We start from the raw sequence: 20,843 nt of genomic DNA on the forward strand, positions 1-20,843 counted from the left end.
ATCCTGTTTTGGGATTTAAACAACATATACAAGATAAAACAGTAGATGTTTATCCTGTATCTATGCTTGGAAGCAAAAAAATCGAAAAACCCACTCTATGTATGGTGGTCCTGAGGAAGTGTTGTTTACCAGATATTTAATTAATCACACAGAAGTTGTTTCTTCAGCACAGTTTGGAGAGTTTTAATTGAGGAACTGCTGAGGAGCAGCACTTGTAAAGGACGCCTTGTAGGACATGATGAATTCTCCCTCTTCCACCTGAGTATCACTGTTTGGTTTCAGCGTGAGCCTCTGCTGCGGCTGCCCCCCCACTGATGCTAAGTGAGATTAATGGGAAGAGGGCACATTTTGCTTTGCCACGCTTGTTTCTGTTGTTTGGCAAATTTATTCTATCAGTACTGTAATGGCCGATACTACAGTACTGATAAGACGATGTAAGGGTTGCCAGGGAAACTCAGAGAGCTGCTGTTCATGTCCAAGTCTGCTTTATTATACAAAAAGGACCAGAGGAAATTATACATAAACGCTCCCTGTCCTTGCATAAGTTTAAGAGGATGTTTATGCTAATGTGCTGCAAACTTTGTCAGTGAAGCATTTGCATTTAATTGAATTAGTGTCAGCCACGTATCAAAGAGGAACAGGGCTAAAGCTGGAGGGAGTGTGAATAGTGTAGAAATTATCTTGTCTTCACATTTCAGCTTTGAAAAAGGCATTCACTGCTTAAAACCATTAAACCTGCACTACTCATATTCATGACATGAGTCATTTTCCACTAGTGATCTAAGGTCATTGTGGGCTTAAGAGGCGTGTGCTGTATGTGCAAAGGAACGTGAACATCTTCTGTGTGGGAGCAGCATGCAAAGTATTACAGAACTCAAGTCCTGAATTATGAAGGAGCCCACAGCAGAGCAGAAACCATATATAAAGCAACAACAAGGGTCGAGAGGGTGAATGAAAAAGAGCGGTGGATGACGTCCAGCTCAATGTTGCATCATCACCCTCTGATTAAATTACTAAGACACGTTTCCGACAATCCATCTGTGAGACGAACATACGAGAAGTGTTTTTCCTGGCTGATATTTAGAACTCAATCGAGATTGCGGTGGCTTTTGCAAAGTCACGTTGCAAACCACAAATTATTTTTATATTTCATAATGTCGAATATGTAATGGTTGAGGGTTCTCAAATTGTTTTAGTTTTTAATAGCGGTAAAGTGTTATTGAAACAGGTCGGACTGCTGTCCAGACATTTAATAAAATCATTTTGTGGTTGACATATTCCATGAGTAAGAATAAGAACTTAACCTTACCCCGGAAAAACAGACATATGACATTAAGAGGAATCCATAATGTCATAACATAGTGGCTGATGCACAAAAGTATAGCTGTCATTTCATAACGCTGCACAAACACACAAGTGATGCAGGTCTGTGAATTAGGGTTCACCACAAGCTTTATATTTTGGGCTTGATAAGATCTGGACCTGCGGAGACATTTAATGAAGAGAATGATCCATCAGACCCAAACACACCTGTACTGTCTAGTGGTTAATCAAGAATCATCACGTGATCCGAGCTAGCATCTTTGGAGAGTTACACATATTCTGACATGAGACCCACAACGATACAATGAGCTTCTGTTTCCCAGGAGTGCCTAGAGAGTTGTGAAGACCTCTACTATCTCTCCACACGAACTGAACACCCCTGTGTCTTCACCCTGTTTGAGCTGCAGCTTCTAGCTACAGTTATAAATATGTAGTCAAGCTTTACTGAAAAGAATGTGCCTGTTTAATTATGGTCTGGTGGATAAACAGAAATGTAATGGAAGAAACTGAAGTAGTGCAAACACCTCAGAGAATCCCGTTGTCTTGTCAGTGACGACGTTAGTTAGTGTTATTCTACTTGTTCCAGCTCCTACTTGTCGCCATGTTTCTTACGTAACCTGCACAGGCTGATGTTTGCACACGACCAAACCAATAGATAAAACCGTCACTATGGACATGGACAGAACATGTACGAGGTGCACAGCGGGCTGTTTCTGTTGCGAGTCTTTCAAAGCATTTTAAGACAAGCTGTTCCCTCTTTAGAAAGCCAGGCGGCTGAGGTCCCAGGAGACTTGTTAGAGTGGCATTTTATATTTTTTTTTTCTCCCACTCTTTTTACTTCTGGTGGGAGCTTCGCAGTACTGTCAGATGACAACATGAGCAGAATGACAAGGGATTCCCATACTCTCAAATCTCCCCACGAGCCTACTCCTCTTCCCATGCAGCTGTTGTTTTCATTACAGGGCTTTTATGTACATTATTTCTTCATCGCGCAGCATTTTTACGCGGAGTAGCATCACTGTCACATTACTCCCGATGCTGTGCTGTGCAGGCTATAAAAGGGCAAGGTTCACTTCAACACTGTGTCTGACTTGTTTGCAGGGAAAGAAGTAAGTGTGAAGGGGTTTGTGTAATGAGGCTGATGGTTGCCAAGCAGAACATGTACTGTAAATACACAGACGTGCACACACAGCGCACGGGACACACTGTGTGCTCTGAAAATAGAACATACTGCCCAGCTGCATGCATGCAACACAGATGGATGGTCTACTTCCTTTGTGTTTACATATTAGATCAAACTAAAATATACATAAAGAGCATGGCAGCTCGGTGCCCCCCCACTCTCTCATTGTGAATGTAAAGGCTATGAGAGGAAATATCTAAAATATTGACACACTCCCGGGGCGAGAGAACACAGAGACTGTTTAACATGGTACTCAGTGTTGTTGCCCAGGAGAGGGTGGAAACATGAAGTGCCCAATTACTGAAGCAACCGCTGTGAATCGAACAGCACACTTTTATCCACATCACAGCTGGAGGCAGGGGTGGACTGGCCATCTGGCATACCGGGCATAATCCCGGTGGGCCGTTGACCCAATGTGGGCCGGTCTGGTCCGCTATGTTGTTGTTTTGTTTTTTTTCTCTTCTTCCTCTCTAAATTCCCTCCAATTGGGCCGGCCAATTGGCTACAGAGGGCTAGCAGTGTGTTGCCAGCATCGACACATATTATTGGTCTATTGTTTGTCATTGTCAATCAATCATGGGCTGACAGGCTCAGAGAGCCCCGACAGTGCTGTCAATCACAATACAAACCGGGGGCGGGGGGGGGGGAGTCGCGGGACTGGCTGCTGCTGAGACAGAAACTTAACTTAATGGATAATAAGAGTAAAAAAACGCCCGGGTGGCGCTGAGAAGCATCGGGAAAAAAAGCAGAAGTCTCTGGAGGTGGAGGCTGCTAAATGTGCCAAACTGACGGACCTATGTGTTGCCGGGTTCACCAGCCCAGCAGCAGCAGGTGCGCCGGGAGACGAGCGAGGAGGACTCGACAATGATGAGCGAGTGGAGGCAGACATGTGAGCGCGCATTTTCAATTTTCAATACATTCTCCAAACTGGCTCGTTACTTGAGCAGCGGAGGTTGGCGTCGCACGCCTCTACCCACGGCGCACCTCTCTCTCTCTCTCTCACTCGCTGCCCCCTACCTCCTGAGATGTGCAGGTCCCGGTGGCGTGTTTGCCGTCGGGGGGGGGGTTGGTCTATCCCTCCGCAGGTTCACCTTCAGAAATCTTGTTACGACTTTTACTTCCTCTAGAATAGGATAAGAGATAGTGTCTTATTTTGTGTGCCTAGATCTGGTTTCCCTTTGCTGAGTTATCATAAGGGGCATTGTGTATCACTCTTGCTACTGATGAGAGGTCCATGTTTAGTGATATTTACAGAATGTTTTAGTGGTTATACTGCGGTTTATTAATGTTCTTGGGCAGACACAAGAGGCACTTGTTTATAGTTAATTCTTTGTTGTCTCTAGATGCACTGGTCCATTACTATTTGAACCTCAGCATCTAGGGTTCAAAATTGGTAAAATTATACATTATATGCATATTGTTGTTGTAATTTTTCAGTCAGTTGAGATAAATCTTGAGGAGAAACATTTTGGGTTGTTTTGTGTCTGTATAGACCTACTATAAAAAGAGCTTTGCATTTTTTATTTTAGTTCTTGTACTTTTGATACTTAAGTACATTTCAACACCAGATACTTTTGATACTTAAGTACTTTTAATATGAGCTACTTTAAGACATTTAGAAGACATAAGTTACGTCAATTTAATGGCAGATGTGTTCGGCTAATTATGTGGGCCGGTCTGAGCCAAAAAATGCCCGGGCCGTTTTGTTCTCCCAGTCCAGCCCTGGCTGGAGGCACAAAGGTGTCAGAGCTTTGATGATGGAAAGAGCAGTGGAAGATTAAGGAGATTACACACAGTGATGGGACAACCTCGTGAAAGTCCTGCTTTTTGTTCAGTTATTAACTTAAAAGTCAATGTGATGCTATTGTGCTTTCCCCCAAAAAAATCATTATTCATTTATTTTGGCCTGATATATAGTGTTCATCTGAGAGGCTTTCAGGTCTGCACAAACTCTACCTTACAACTCTCTTCAGCTTTGTTTTTCGACAAACTATTTTGGTTTTATCTTCTATCTCTCCAATGATGGTGAAATATATTATTCATGTGATTGGTGTAGATCTGACTGGCCAACCTGATATTGATATATTGATTTTGATTTAGCATCATTTAGCATTCAATCAGTGTATTAAAATTATCCCGTTGAATAATCAATCTTACCAATTTGTTGATAAATCTAAATGATTTAAAAGATAAAATTGACAATTTAAAAAAATACGTAAATATGTAACAATTCTTAATTAAACCGTCAAAATGATGAAAATAACCTCTGTTTTATAGTTGTTGACTTAAACCAAATGTTCAAAGAAATACCCAACTTTATTCAACATTTCATTTTATTTCTGTCATACCTAAATGTAAGGAAGGGAAAAACTAAATGCTATCTAATAAGCCATAACCGTTTTTTTCCTTCCACTGTTTGTATTGTTCAATCCCAATAGCTCACAATGACTCATTGCCATTTGCTGTGTGTTCTTTGACCGAATCTTGGCCAGTGACACGATGCCCTTTTCTAAAAACTGGAGCATTGACTGCAGCCAACAAAGCCTGGAGTCTAAACAACTGACGCAGGAAAAAGGATGTGATATAAAATAAAAACTTTTGTTATCATGACTAGAAGTATGTCAGAAAAGAAGTTACACATTTGTTTAAAACGTTGCGGCGATTAATCACAGCAGTCTTGAAGACATCACAATTTAAAACTACAAGTTCATTATTACCATCTTTATATTTTTCAAACGATAACAATATGAACTTTGACTCAGCCAAAGTCCCAATGTAATGTACAGTTTGCCTTTAATGGTTGTGTTTTCTTTACGCCCTCAGACCCCCCTCTGGGATTCAGATCTTGATGGATGTTAATGCACACTCTGTGCCTCGTTATTAGGTTTGGCTTTTCCTCCCAGGACACAACCACACTCTTACTTCCACGCTCAATGGCTCTTAATCTATGTTAATGTGCAATATCAATCACACTAAAACACATAAGTCTGTGAGCATGCAACAGCACCAAAATGACTGCATCTCATATCTGGGCTCTACTGATGGGATTGCATCCAAATACTGATCAGTATTCTGCTGCAATAAGCCCTGAGTCGAGCTGATGCTTCCTTTGACTGTCATCATAATAAATTGGGCTTCATTCACTTTTGATGACATGAGAGCTTCACTCAAAAGCCCTACTGTGCTCCATTAGCACATGCGCGCGTGTTGGACGGTTCAGAGCTGTGATATAATGATCCTCATTGGCTCGGAGGACTGAAATGTGTGCCACACAATAGTCACTGAGTTCAGAGCGGCAGCCTGAGGCAATCGGAGAGGGCCGAGGTTGGTCACATTGTGTTTTACAGCATGTGTCACAGGTGGAGTTGTGGATACCACATGACCAAGACTACATTAAAGTCCAATGTAATTTCAGCCAGCAACAGCTTTAGAGGTGCAAATCTCTACTTGGTTGTCACTGACTATGATTTTCACTTTTTTTCCCTTTAAACGATTACATCATTGTTCAAATGAGTTGCAATTCATACGACAGAAATTGAGAACATCACGGTTCATTTGGCACAATGTTTAACTTTGATTCAATGTGTCTTCAGTTAGGTGGTAAATTCATTCTGGTGTTAGTGCGAGCTGTCAAGTTCAGTTCAAATTAGCATATCAAATCTCAGCAGCGGTATTTACAACTTTCAGTCACCAGTGAGTTGAGCTCCACTGCAAAACATGCTACCAATTCAGACAGTGGCGACCATAGACTGAACATCACCATGGACGACATGACGGCTCTTCATAACATCAAATCATCTCGATCTCGTTCTTATCCAGGATCTTTTGGGTTTATGGGAGGAAGTGGAGACACATCATCCATCTTTATAGTCCAGAGCTGTGATTCACTTAAGTCATTTCGCTTTGAAAGTTGGCTTTCAGAGATTTGTTCATTCACATACTGATAACTTGTGAATCATGCAATTTGTCCTTTGTTTTCCTTTGAGAAAATAAATCACTAAGTTAATGTTTTTTGTCTTCATGATGGCGCCCCTTGGTGTTGCGTTAACTTATCTTACAAATTGACTGTTTGGTCACTGTATACGAAGAGAACTTCCCATATTTGCCATATTTGCATAAATCAGTATTTTTATCATGATAGTCAGATGCAATGATCGGCCCTGCCGAGCAGAACAAAAGCCACGGACTCTGAACAACAACAACAGCGCTCATTAGTCTCCTTCTTATCTAACTGATAAACACGGGCACACATATTGACCTGCACATTAATCTGTTGAACGAGCCACAAAATGAACACAGACTAATTTTCTCCCCTGATATGATTCAAATTCTTAAACTCTAAACGGTCTGACTAAAACAATAAGCAAATCAAGATATTTTGAATTGTATTGGCAGTGAACATGCTAATCTTCTTTCTGTTTGCCTCTAGATTTATTTCTTTTGGGTTGACCACAGGTTACACTTGTGAAAAAGATTTATTCTATGTACACTGTTATTATGGGCCCTCAGTGCCAGCTCTTACCCTGGGCTCTCTCTTTAATGCAGGGCTGCATGATGCTGATTTAAATTGGATTTGCTGTGTTTAGTACTGACAGGCTGGAAGACGGAAATGTAATCCCATGATCATTACACATATTTATTTGTTGCTCTGAAAGGTTTAATATAAACAGTTGTTTACCCGTTGCCCGTAGAGTCTGGTCTATCAAGACACAAGGGCAAGTTGCAGGTATTTTAAATATCTTTTAGAAAATATTAAATGATCACTTATCGTATTTGTAAAAATCTGAACATAGAAAAAAAAAATCAAATAGATGATTCAAGCGCACAACCGCCAATGAAATAAAAACTAAATATCTGTTTTTGATGTTTAATTTCTTTCTACATGACTGCCTGTTCACATGTGCTGCGTTACTGGGAGCAGAGCTGCAGAACCGAACATACATTTGACTGAGCGGGGGTTTCCTCCTTCATTTATATAATCAGTCCCCTGAATACATTCTCCAGATCAAATAACCTGAAGAGAGCCCAGAGGCAGGAGCAGCAACATGCTTTGGTCTATCAAGACAAAAGGGCAAGTTGCAGGTATTTTAAATATCTTTTGGAAAATCTTAAATGATCACTTATCCTATTTGTCAAAATCAGAACATTGTAAAAAAAATCTAATTGATGATTCAAGCCCATAACCGCCAATGTAATCAAAACTAAATATCTGTTTTTGATGTTTTATTTCTTTCTACATGACTGCCTACTTACTGGGAGCAGAGCTGCAGAACCGAACATACATTTGACTGAGCGGGGGTTTCCTCCTTCATTTTTATAATCAGTCCCCTGAATACATTCTCCAGATCAAATAACCTGAAGAGAGCCCAGAGGCAGGAGCAGCAACATGTTTGCTTGATACCGCCTGAGATTTTTACACCACAGAAGAGATGGGGAAGGCTGTAACGTGCAGTAATTAGCACACACGGTGTGTTGAGGTGTATGCAGCGAGCACGGTTCTAAATAAAGACAACAGAGAATTACACAGTGGGGTTGCCATAGAGCTTGTTGTCGAGAGTTTGGCAAATATGGCAGCATGACAAGTTGGGCTATTGTGCAGCGCGGACGCCTCTCTGTATGGGTGGTCTGTTTCTGCTTTGGACTTGTAGTGGTTTGTTAACTTAACACGAGCGGGAGATGAGAAAGGGGCTGTAATCAAGCTGGATGGGAAGCAGGCTCGCTGTGCTTCTACCTGCTGGGAGCTGTCGTGTTGATGGAAACCATCGTGCCTCTTCCTTTGCTTTGTCTCACATCGGTAATTCATCAGCAATTTTGTTATCCCAAAAAGCAGGCAGTAAAATTATAGAGGTGTGTCTCAGAGAACCCCCCCATGGATCCAACCAGACTATCAATTATCCTAATGCACTGTCGATATAGCTGTGGTACTACAGCACAGCACCACCAGGGTTTCTACAGGATACATCAAGTTCAATTCAAGACATTTTTTGATTCCACAGGAGAAAATGTATTATCTGTTTTATGATCATAACTTCCCAAGTATGTGAGACATCAGTGAAACCCATCAGGAAAGATTCACTTAGGTTTATTTAATAAGTGCATTAATTCATTGGTTATTTCACAACAGTGTAGAACAATCATTTCTAATATTATCATTAAACACAGATTGAACTTGCAAGCAAGAAAATGGATGGATGGATGGATTTACTAATTTATAAATGACTAGTATTCTCATTGCCAACATTTGGATTTAACACAGCGTCAGAGGTCTGCAATCATTTGAATAGTCCTTTCAGTTTTTGAGTTAAATGATCTACTCACAGAGAAAACATAATTATCTTAATACTTAATACTACCTAATGTGTGGACAGGCTAAAATATATTTCATGTTCATGTTTTTAAACCATTTGTAGGTTATTTTTAGGGAACTTTTTTTCACATTCCTCAGGACCTGCTGAGGCCATTATCACACTGAGGATGTACTGGTACTGTAAAGATTATCATAATGCACTAACACACCCCAGATGTTTGTATAATGTATTGTAGATGGTAGAAGGTCTACTCTTGACCTAATGGAAATGTAATGGTACAATTCTTTCATTAGTAATTACTTCTTGGCAATAAATATATGCATGCAGTGGGTGAGAGACAGCTAATGAGACAGCTACTGGAGTCTAATAAGTCAAATTCATTATACAGTCAAGATCTCAAAGTCCGCTGGGATGAGATTTCTAACATGATGCAGATCCACAGAGCAAAGATCGTGTGATGCAGTATAAATGAATCCAGCATACTAATGCTAAATGATCCTTTTCCAATATCCTAGAGGATATGAATGTATTAATAAAACATTTCTAAATTTTTACCGGTAACTAAGGTATCAGTTGATTAAATAAATTGTTGAATTTGAAAATTTTGACCACTTATTAATCAAGTTCAAGTTTTCAAGCTGATTTAGGCAAATGTTAAGATTTGCTGCCCTTTTCTGTATTTCTGTATTATTTGATATACCAATTTGATAAACAGTTTAACCACAAGGTCCATTTAGTAGCTATGGATCTTTTGCTTGTATCAGGTTTGATTGTATTTTTCATTTAGTTTGTCCAGTTGTCCCTGGATTGTACATCAGTGGTTCCCAACCTGAGTGCCAGACCACACCAGGGCTGACAAGATGAATTCCAAGGTAAACGAAAAATCTGCCAAAGATTATTTTGTGTTGTGTAGTTTTGTTTTTTGCAGCCACCTTAAAAAAACTGTTTGTCAAATGAATAAAAAAAAGTCAAATAATACATTTAAAGTTGCTTCAAATTAGAGTGTCAAATAAAAAAATGGAATCTGAGATGAGTTGTGCTAATTTGCATTGTCTAAGAACCTCTTGTGCATTTTTTAATAAAGTTTGCGACTGAAATACATTTTTTTAAAATCTCAGTACAAGCTTCTTTAGTAACCTGTTCTGGATTTGTAATATCTTTAGTAATTAGACTGCTGATCAGACAAAACAAACAAATTAAAGATGATACTTTATGATTTGGGAAATTGTAATTGATGATTGTTACAATGGTATGTCATTTTATAAATTAAATAATTGATTGATTGACCAATATATAGTTGACAGATTTATAACCAATATAATGTAGGAATGAGTGGCTGCCCTGCTTGTCTTTGGAGCTGGCTGTCCCTGAGCAGCGTCTCTACCACTCAGTCTTGGATCCAGCGGATTGGTGTGTTGGGTGTTTTTGATGTATTTGACTGCTTAATGTCAAAGAGATCCAGGAGCTGTCAAAGCTAAGTCACTTTCAAGGCCACATAAATCCTTTCAGGAATTGTTCCACAGCAGCTCCCAAAACATTAAAAGCCTGAGCTGCCTGCAGGCTGCACAGGTCCTCATCTGTCAACACATCTGCACTTTGGTATAGCGGGACAGGGACTCATGCAGAATAGCTGGACTTCTTTAGCTCCAGGGTCTAGGAGGCGAATCCCGTGGACTGCACGGTGTCTGTGATGCAGACAGACATGACAGTGTCTCCCAGACACAAGTAGGAAGTGTTTGTTTGGATTTGCTTTAACACCCCTCCCTCTCTGGGCTTAGTTGGTTTCTCTTGGAAATGTTGGCTGTCATCATCGGCCTGACCCTGGATTTAAATAGCTTCTAACAGAAGACAAATAGCCTGGTGGGAATTTCAAATATGAAGAAAGAGAAAATCAAGACATCGGACAGTGATGCTTGACAAAACTGCATCTCACAGCACATCGCAGCAGGTTAGTAGTCTTTGTTGTCTGCCCCATGGCCTGTATTAATATTCTAGGTTGGCACTGAAACTGAGGCAACACTGCACCAGAAGTGCAAAAATATAATGTTATGTGTTCTCAACCAGTGATCTCATGATATTTAATACTTACAAAACAACAACAAACAAGACAGAAATAAAACATCTAAACAATCTGAAGTGCAGCATATGTTAAAGTGTGTTGTATAAACTGCATTGCAAAGAAAATATGTAACAAGAACTCAAACTGCTTGTGACTCCAAAACAGGGACAAAGTGAATGATGGGCGTTAAATTGTTTGTCTGAACGCTCTATTCCTTCACACTGGCAAGTGGCAAGAGATTGCTAACGAAATAATGACACATTTTTGATTAGTTGAGCTCTTCTGTTAGATCATAATCTTTATGCACAGGATGATTTATCTTTTAAATAAAGTTTTACCAGCTATAAAAGGAAGCAATGGAAACTGCTGCTGAAAACCCGCTAAACAAAGGATTACGGATCTGAAATCAAAGTAAAAGAGAATATAAAATTTACATTAACTTTATCTTGTGAAAGTTCATATGTTTAATCGATACTGCTTATCCTAGTGAAGGTTGTGGGCAGGGCTGGAGCCAATCCCAGACAATATTGGTGAAAGGCAGAGTGCATCCTGGACAGTTTGCCAGCGTATCACAGGGCAAACAATCATTCACACCTACAGGGAATAATTAAGTTTCCAGTTAACCTAAGCTGCATGTTTTACCCTGAGAGAATCGTACACTGAGATATCGGGGGGAAAAATGCTGCCCACTTATGATCAATATTCAGTCAAGCGTACAGTATGCATCCTGAGGATATAACTCATTACATACTGGATTAAACTGAATGACCCTGATCCTGATAAGTAGCTGTCCATGTCTGCCAAAAAATATCAATAGAAGCTCTTAATTTAGTGTGTGAGAGCGTTAACCTTCCGATAACCTCCCCGAACACTCCTGTCCTGAGAGGTTTGACACTCCAGACGAAACCCCAAGCAGCTTAGTCCGGAAATAGCCATGACCAATACACCATGGAGACCTGCAGAGCTCTCACACACCTAAAAGGTCTCAGGAGGTTTCTAGAGGTCTCAGAGGGTCAGAGAGAGCAGAGGTCACAACTTCACACTGCACTGCCAAGAATACCTCCGATGGGGTCGGATAATAATCTCACACTGCACCACATCCAAAAGCTAATGGTGTTATGGCAGCCAATTTATATGGCCTGTTGGAAAAAATACTTAAAAATTGCAAGGAACTGTTTGTGCATGTGTTACAGCGATCATTACGAGAAGCATTGGTTGACTGGCTGTCATAGTGGGATTGCACCTCTTTAATGAGGCTGTTCTGGTTTTGACCCACGGAGAGTGAACTCACCGTGGTTTGCGTTTTTTTTTGGCAGATTCACTGTGAATAATAACTTCCTATTATGTACTCAAATTCTCCCTGAATGCCAGTGAGTTCAACTCTGAGCTCTAATATTCTAACTTTGTGCTAAATGCTGTGAAGTCTCCAGTAAAAAAAAGGTCCTATTCAGCTGATATCCGTGACTGTGGAATTTTTTTTATTATGAAATGAACAACGGGCAGAGTTACCTGCTGTTATTCACTGATAATATGTGGATGTGATTAATGTGTCTATTTAAATGATTAGTTATTATTGGAGAGAGGGATTATAGTAAGCCATTACATTACATGATGAATAAAAAATTATAGTCATTTAGGCCGAAATGACTCATGGATTATTGTGAGGCTTTATATAGCACATTATCTCTCAGCGTAATGAGCACATATATGTTTCTACAATACAGACTAATGTTCATACGTACATACAGAGCATGAGTTCACAACCCTTATAATGTGAATTCCTGAATGTGTGAACCCTCTGGCTCAGTGGTGGCTGACTTGAGGAGACAAGAGCTCAATCTCCTATTGACGCAGACAACTTTCACCTGCATTTATGCTTCTCCTGCCTCCATGAACAAGTCCATTTATTGTAATTAGGTAAGAATGAAAAGACGATTATAAGGCTGCCACTAACAATTGTCCTCCTTATCTGTCTTATTGTTTTTGTTTTGATGCTTCTTGGTCAAAAGAAAAAATCAGAAATGTGAGAAATATCCATACCAGTTTGTCACGTTTCCAAGGTGATGTGCCCTTAAGTTATTTTTTATCGAACATCAGTCCAGCGCACAAATTAAATATTCTCTCAAAAGAAACTGAGAAAGTCCAGAAAAATTCAAAAGCTGTAACCACAGGATTTTGATTTATCTGCTGAACTTCTAATCAATAAATAGATTGACTAGAATAGCACTCAGTAGAGTCATCTAACTTAATAACAAACAAATGCAGAGGAAAACATCTCCTCAATTCCACAGTCCACCTACTTATTTTTTTTTTGTACCTGTATCTCACAGTCTCGTATGAAATTCTATGCTGAGAAATTAGAGTGGGATTTTATTTCATTTATATTCATTAAATGAAAACTATGAAGTATGGCTGAAAACTCAGAAAGTAAGAGGACCGTTGAAAGTAGGTTATTTTTTTATTTGCTGTTTCTGAACATCAAGAATCAGCTCCACTGTTCAGACAGATTTTTTCATTGATTATCCATCCAGTAAAAAACTACCCAATACCAACTTAGACACAGACCGAACAGAGATGTTTCTCATAACCTTCAAGAATGAATTTAAAGAATAAAGTTAGCATCTTAAATGCTCATCCAGATGTTTCATCTCAGCTGCTCCTTTGGTTCTTTAACTTGCCAATTCTTATTGACATTGCAGATGCATTTAAGTAGTTACCTCAACATGCTGCTCTTATCTGGTGATAAAAGCTTTTTCTCTACATAGCAAGGCTGAGCTAAAGTGACAGAGGCTGTGCTGTGTCTCAGGCTCAGAAATGAACACCCGGTGCTTTAACCCTTCGTCCACTCCCCCTGCAGCTCAGGTCAGGGCGGTCAGACAAATGTGTGACCTACTACGTGTGTTGTTAAAAAATGTTGTTCCATCTTTAAATACAGTCTAGTCTGTGAGTACAGACTGTATTTAAAGATGGAGCCAAAATACCCCACATACGAATGCAGCTATCTTGCGCCAAAGACGTAGTAGTGATCAGGGATGAAGCTGCGGTATCAAGATCCCACCGATACATATGCTTGACCAATTGTGAGTCAGTCTCGGCTGTCAATCATGACATTTCACCCAGTTTTTTATAGAATCAAAAAACAAATTGAAACAAATTTTACTGGAAACATTAACACTTGAACATACATCAGTGTGATGAGAACTTCCTAAAAGTACAAAACCCATTTTTGAGAGAAAAAGATTTGTCATGTACTTTGACTATTTTGTTTAAACTGTGTTCCATCCACGAACATGGAGGAGGTAGGATTTATGAACTCTCATTCAGCCAGCCAGGTGTTTGAGACTCTTAGACTTCACTTTTGGGGAGCAGTCCCTTTGCCCATCTTTATAAACAGTCTGTCTTCAACAGTACCACACTTTGGATTTGTAGGTGTACAGCTTGTTCTTTCTCTTTCTGCATCTTTTCTAAACTCTCTTGGCATCAGGAATCCAACGTGGTACCTTCAATAAGCAGTATTGTTATCCTATACCACAGATGAAATCAAGAGCTGTGTGTCTTTGATTATACCATGTTCCAGTTCTGTTGCTCTTTTACGAGAGGAATCCGCACCAGCTGCTCTATAAAGACACAGACCCGGTCTTATCCTTTATTTACCTCAAGCTGAAAGCTGCCATGTTAGACCCCATTGACCTGTGCATCAGTCACTATAAAGTCATATTGTGGAGCCAAATTTCATTCAATCCTAAACCGTATGAAAAGATGGACGACATGAATGCTCCCCAAAAGTAAAGCCAAATCGTCTTGATCGCCACCTGGTGGATGGCTGAGGTATAGGTCATAATTCCTGCCTCCTCCACAGATGGGACAGGGACTTAACGGAAAAGTCAAAGAAGTTGTCAAAGAATTTGCATATACAGTCTATGTTTCAAACTATCAAAACTATATTTCAAATTCTAGTGGAGATCGAGATGTTTCCATAAAAAACATTAATAATAGTATTTTTATGTCCCTTTGAGAAAATATTGTATATATTTCTATTTTTAAAACAATCATTGTGTTGATCGGTCAACACCGATCTATGAGACAATACAGGGCAATTAGTCCACTGAAGGTTAAACACAAGTCAAGGAGGAAGCAATGTGACTCAGCTGCTGAGGTCAAAGGTCAGATGGCCAGCACACCAAATAATGAGAAATGACACAGAGTGATGTCACACGTAAAGATATAAATGTCAATACAGTATGTCAATATTAAAGTGATTCTCTGAGCATTTTGTCCCTTGAGAAATGACCCTGGACCTTCACCCCCAGTTAAGGATTTTTTTTAAGAAATTCAATACAGTGGAAGGAGGACAGTGTATAGGTGGAGCTCATTATTTCTGTGTGGGAATAAAAAAAAAGACATAGATACTAATTTGCATGAGAGTGCCACTCCAGTAAATATTTTCCCCAAAGAACACATTTTTCCGCTTTGTGAACATCGTTCATGCATGATTTTGCTGTTTCAGCTGGGTCAATACTCAGAAGCCTCACAAGAGCATGAATCAATGTAGTTTTTTTTCCCTCAGTGTTGACCAATATTTCACACGCATACAGAGCGCAAACAATACATTAATATTCAAAACAGCCACTGGGTGAACTTGTGCATGAATTCAAACAGCGTGTTCCTCTCATTTCAGGAGCTGTGCTGAAGGAGGAAATGTTTCCCTGATGCTTATAAACACCCCGCAAAATCCCAGCCGCGATGCTCAAAGCCTTGAAAGTGCACGTGTTGAGGAGGAGGAGGAGGGTGAAAAATAAATTCACCTCGACGCATTGACATTTAGATATCATGAAAACAGTCGATGGGCGGTTTTACCAGCTTCAAGCGGGCGGAGGGTGAAGAGTGCAGCCATGTTTTTGTTTTGACTTGTGAGGCAGTTGAGAGCAGAAGTGTTACAGTTCTGCCCAAAGGGGTCAGGATGCACAGAGTCACCACGACAAAGTGTGCCACTCCTATTTAGCATCAATGGGATAATGGGGCAAAGTGCTGGTTCTCTGCCTCTAATGGCTACAAACATGAGCCTTTGTGGTGGATGTGCAAACAGACGTACAGTTTCTCTGTGCTGCACTTTAGGCTTTTTCGTGGATTTTTGAATAGCAACGAATCTCGGTTTTCAGATGCAACGGTAGAATAATAATCCAAAGAGCACACAGCCGCTCAACCAGGGCCTTTCATACCCGCTGTTTATTCTGTATTCATTTTATTTATTACATATTTTGTTCTATGAATGTTTTCTAAAGCTGTCTGAGGGAAGTTTGAGGTAACATTCACATTCACAATAGAGGTTAAATTACATTTTTACATTATTTTCTGCGTCATTGTGTATTTTCTTATTTTTTAAATCAAGCAACATACATATTTTAGAATCTGGTCGTCCTGTTGTTTTGATGACTTTCTTCAAGTCCTCCTATTTTTCTGTCTGTAAAGAAATTGTTTTGCAAAACTTCAGGTGCCCACACACATCAAGTTTTGTAAGAAGAAGAAAATACCATTTTAAAAAATTCATATGACCCCACTGACATCTTGTATCATATCACAAGATCCGTCAAATTAATCACGATATGATTTTTCTTCAGTTGACTCTACAACAGAGGTGACTCACTAAACCACGGCTGCTCACTTTCTTTTATTCTCTTCTGACCTGTGTGCTTTTCTGTTCACTTAGTGTTTGAATGTCTTGTTCGCACTTTTGATTCTTCTATGCAAATTATGAATAGGTTGTTGATTCCAGTGGGTGAGAGTCAAATGAAAACGTTTACATAAGGGTTATTACTGAGTCAAATTACTGAGTTTCCTTTTGTATTATATGTCTCATACAGATTTAGTAATATGGCACCCAATTAACTTTCTTTTTTGGGGTTTATTTATTTATATATTGAAGGAATTTAGAAATATAAGGTTATCTGGCTGACAAAATGTTCAACTTCCTGTCGAAATCTCTTTTGTGTTTGGGGTGATAAACCAGAGACACACTTCAGTCTCACCATGACCAAAGATAGTCTCTGAAAACACTTCCTGTTTGGTCTCACTCCTAAATAGCATTCTCTCTCTGCACCCTGACACGTCTAGATATGTGGCTGGATTAGGTTTGCTGTGATGGCAGTTGAACAGAAAATGCTACTTTGTGTAGCGGTTACTATTTATTTTTGATATCTTTGGTGTTGTGCGGAGCGTGATAAGAACCAACATCAGTGAGATGCTGATAACCACTGTTGTATTAATTTCAGCTCTGCTCCTCTGACTGATTCAGGCACCAAAACTCGTCCCCAGCCAAAGGATCGTCTGCATCGTGTGCCGCCAGCTACTTTGCAGTTTCAACACCAGTTTGATCATCTGTTCTGAATGTGAAATGCTGCTCGCTCTAAATTTTCACCTTGAGGGCCTCTGCCAAGCCACCGGTCACGACGCCTCTCACCGCTCCGTGTGCCATGGACTTGCTGTGTGTGTCATTCTGCTATTGTGCATGCATGTGTGTATTTTTGCATATACCTAGGGGGGTGTGAGTGTGCACACTGTATGTGTGTGTTAAGTATGCAGCAAGCAGCAAGCAGACTTTAACAAGCTCTCAATGTCAATGACTCCTCCTAGTCAGTAAAGTCAGTGAGGCATTGATAGACTCAACATAACTGTCCCTGCTGCTCTGTGTGTGTGTGTGTGTGTGTGTGTGTGTGTGTGTGTGTGTGTGTGTGTGTGTGTGTGTGTGTGTGTGTGTGTCTGCCTGCCTGCCTGCCTGCCTGCCTGCCTGCCTGCCTGCCTGCCTGCCTGCCTGCCTGACACAAGGTGACACAGGAAACAGCCCTCTGCTGATGACTGATGGCCACAACCCAACTCTCCTGACCTTTATGTTTGTTCACTCCAATGGAGGTGACTGTCATTGTGTAACAAAAAAAACACGTAAAGTCCAGACTCAACACAAAGGGAGGAAGCTTGCGGCACAACTCTGCCTGTGAACCGTTCTTTTTAAAAGCAAAACATTCACTTTCGGAGTTTCTGTGTAAACACAACCCACTTCACCGTCACTGAAAGGAATGGACATTAAGGCTCAGGCTCGTGACACATCACTCAACACACAATGTCCAGAATAATTGCCCCTCCATGCCTCAACCTGTGTTTACACTGCAGACCTCCGCGTCTCCAGGCACTCATTTCTTATCCGTGCTGAAAAATTGACTGCGAGGAGGCTTTGTGTCACATAATGAGCTGAATGGGTCTTTACTGGTTTCAAAGAGGATTTTTCAGTCACATTCTGTAAATAAATAAAACCTGAACAAAGGCAGAGTCCTCCGGGAGCTTGTTTATCACATAAATTACAGGAGTGCTCATCCAGGATTCACAGTATTTGAAAAGGGGGCCATGAGGTTTTTATAAATTTTTCCTGATGTTCTTGTCTGGCTGGATTTGAGTGTGAATTATTTCTTCTTCTTGTGGTAATTAAATATGAGAGCTCACCTCAGAGACTCCCCACCTCCACTACGCCAGAGAGACTCTGGAGGGTACTGTCCATGTGCGCGCATGAACACACATGCAGCCAGTAAACACACTTTCCCTGCACACACACCTCCACACACACATTTGAACAATGTTCACTGTCGTGCTAAAATCATAAAAAGATCACAACTGCTGCCCCAGGGCTCGTTTTCACACAGAGCCGACGGTGAGAGGAGGATTGCTCCAAGAGGATTTTGTGTGAATGAACAAAGGGAATCTCCTTTCTCCTCTTCTCCTCTCTCACTAAATCCCATCATGTGCCACCATGCGTCTCCCACACGCCTGTTTCCAAGTTACCGGCAGCCCCGGCTGCCAATCCTGCTTAATTGCCTTCTGTGTAAAGTGACGGCTGAGGAGCGGCGATGAGAGCGAGCTGTCCTTTTCCTGCGGCTCCCTCTCTGCTACCTCTCCAGGGAAGAGACTCCACCTGGGAACCATACTGTACCTTTGAGAAATCACACAGTACTGTTGAGTAAAACTTCACCAACCGACGTACTGCATGAAAATAAATATCTGTAAAATGTAACTAAGGGTGTTTGTGAGAAATTTTGAAAAAGAAGCTGCTCTCAATTAAAGAGGACTTCTCCACAAGGATATTCAATTTAAGCCCTAATATACACGTAGGGATGTAAAGCACATGCATATGAAAGGCTTGGAATGGAAAATGAATTGTCAGACATACAAAAGTAAAGATCAGAGGGTGAACAAATAACAACATTGTTTTTTTTAGAGATAAGTGCTTTTCCTCACTAACCTTGCTCGAGCCTGGAGAAGAAGAAAATATCTTCTCGCTCACTCCTGATCGGATAAATTCACCACCCTGTTGCTCCTTGTTCTCTCCTCCTTTGCTGCGTCTTCCTCACAAATAGATCCTCCTCATCCCCGGGACCTGGGGCTGGAATGAGCGGCTCATGAGGGAAGCCAGGCGGAAGAGAGGGAGAGAAACACACTCTTCTCGCACCAGAGTCCTCCTTGGCAGTGTATCCCCATCCGTCTAAGCACGGCGACTGAGAGAGAGAGAGGGAGAGGGAGAGAGAGAGAGAGAGGAGACGATACTGAGTAAGTGGGTGAGTGAGAGAGGGAGGGAGAGCCAGCTTGTGTGTGTGTGTGTGCACTGGGGGGGTGATCCTCTCTACTGTATGAGCTCCTGTTTATCTCTATGTCTGTCTGCTCTGCATGCATTCCTTCCCGACAGAAGCCACGGGGTCAGCTGCTTTTACAGCAACAACCCTCGGTTTCCTCTGGAGACAGAGGACTTCCTGTTATCTCCACTCAACTTCCATCATGAGTGAAATCACCCGGCGTTTTATGCTTTGTATCATCCTTCTCTTTCGCACACAGACACATTATCTCTCTATTCCTGTCCAGAGGTTATTCCACAAGGAGTGGGCTGCAATTTCATTTCAGATATGAACTGCGCAGAATTACAAGCAGTAACACGAGCAGTCCTCCCTCTATTCAGCAGAGACAGATGCACTGTGCATGCATTAACAACACTACTGTAAAATAAACTGTATAAAAATGATTTAATCATGGTGCATATATGCAGCATGTCATACTCGTGAAAGTGGTTTCGCATGATGTGGTGTTTTACAGTTGTGCTAGAATATGTTCAGTGGCGGCTGAATGAATAGAAGCAGTTTCGCTGTAGAGACAGAGCTAACTCTAAGTGCATGAGTTGATGTTTACCTTTGTCATACACACTCAGTGAGCACATAGATAATAATAACCGATTTTAAATTTTATTAAGATCGGTTTTGTAGTTTTTGTGTAATCCTGTTAAAATTCAGTGTGTAAGAATTAGTTGAAAGGGATCTATTGGCAGAAATTGAATATAAAATAATCCTAGGGTCTAATTTTCACAAATTGTTGTTTTCTTTACCCTAAAATGGACCCTTTATATTGAAATACTTTATATTTACATCGGGAGCAGGTTCTCTCTACAGAGGTCAACATGTTTTTTACAGTAGTCCAAACTTTACATCTAAAGACTACCACAGGTTCTCTCTCATGTTTGGAAAGGGAAGGTGAGCTAGGGTGTATTCAGCTACAACATGCAACTTCACCACTAGAGGTCACTAGATTCTACACACTGAACCTTTAACACACAGACAAACAGCAGTGAAAACATAACCTCCTTGGTGGAGAAAAAAAAACATGTTTAAAAATGTTTTGAAGGTGGCGACTTGGTCTTGAAAGCGTCAGCACAACCTGAGTTCTGTAGGGAATAAACTGTGATATTTTTTTTTTCTTTGCTCGGCTGGTTCCTGATGTGACATGGCAGCTAGCGAGTCGAAGTGTCCCCCCTGAGTACGGTAAGTATTGGGTGAAGCAGTGGAAGCTGTGGTTCAATCGGGTTACACGTATCAGTGAGAGGTGAATCAGGGGCCAACCTGACAGCTTCCTCAATTATGCTAATAAAGCATCAAAATGTCCTGAA

The sequence above is a fragment of the Limanda limanda genome, chromosome 8 (genome assembly GCF_963576545.1).
Source record: "Limanda limanda chromosome 8, fLimLim1.1, whole genome shotgun sequence".
Taxonomy (NCBI): Eukaryota; Metazoa; Chordata; class Actinopteri; order Pleuronectiformes; family Pleuronectidae; genus Limanda; species Limanda limanda.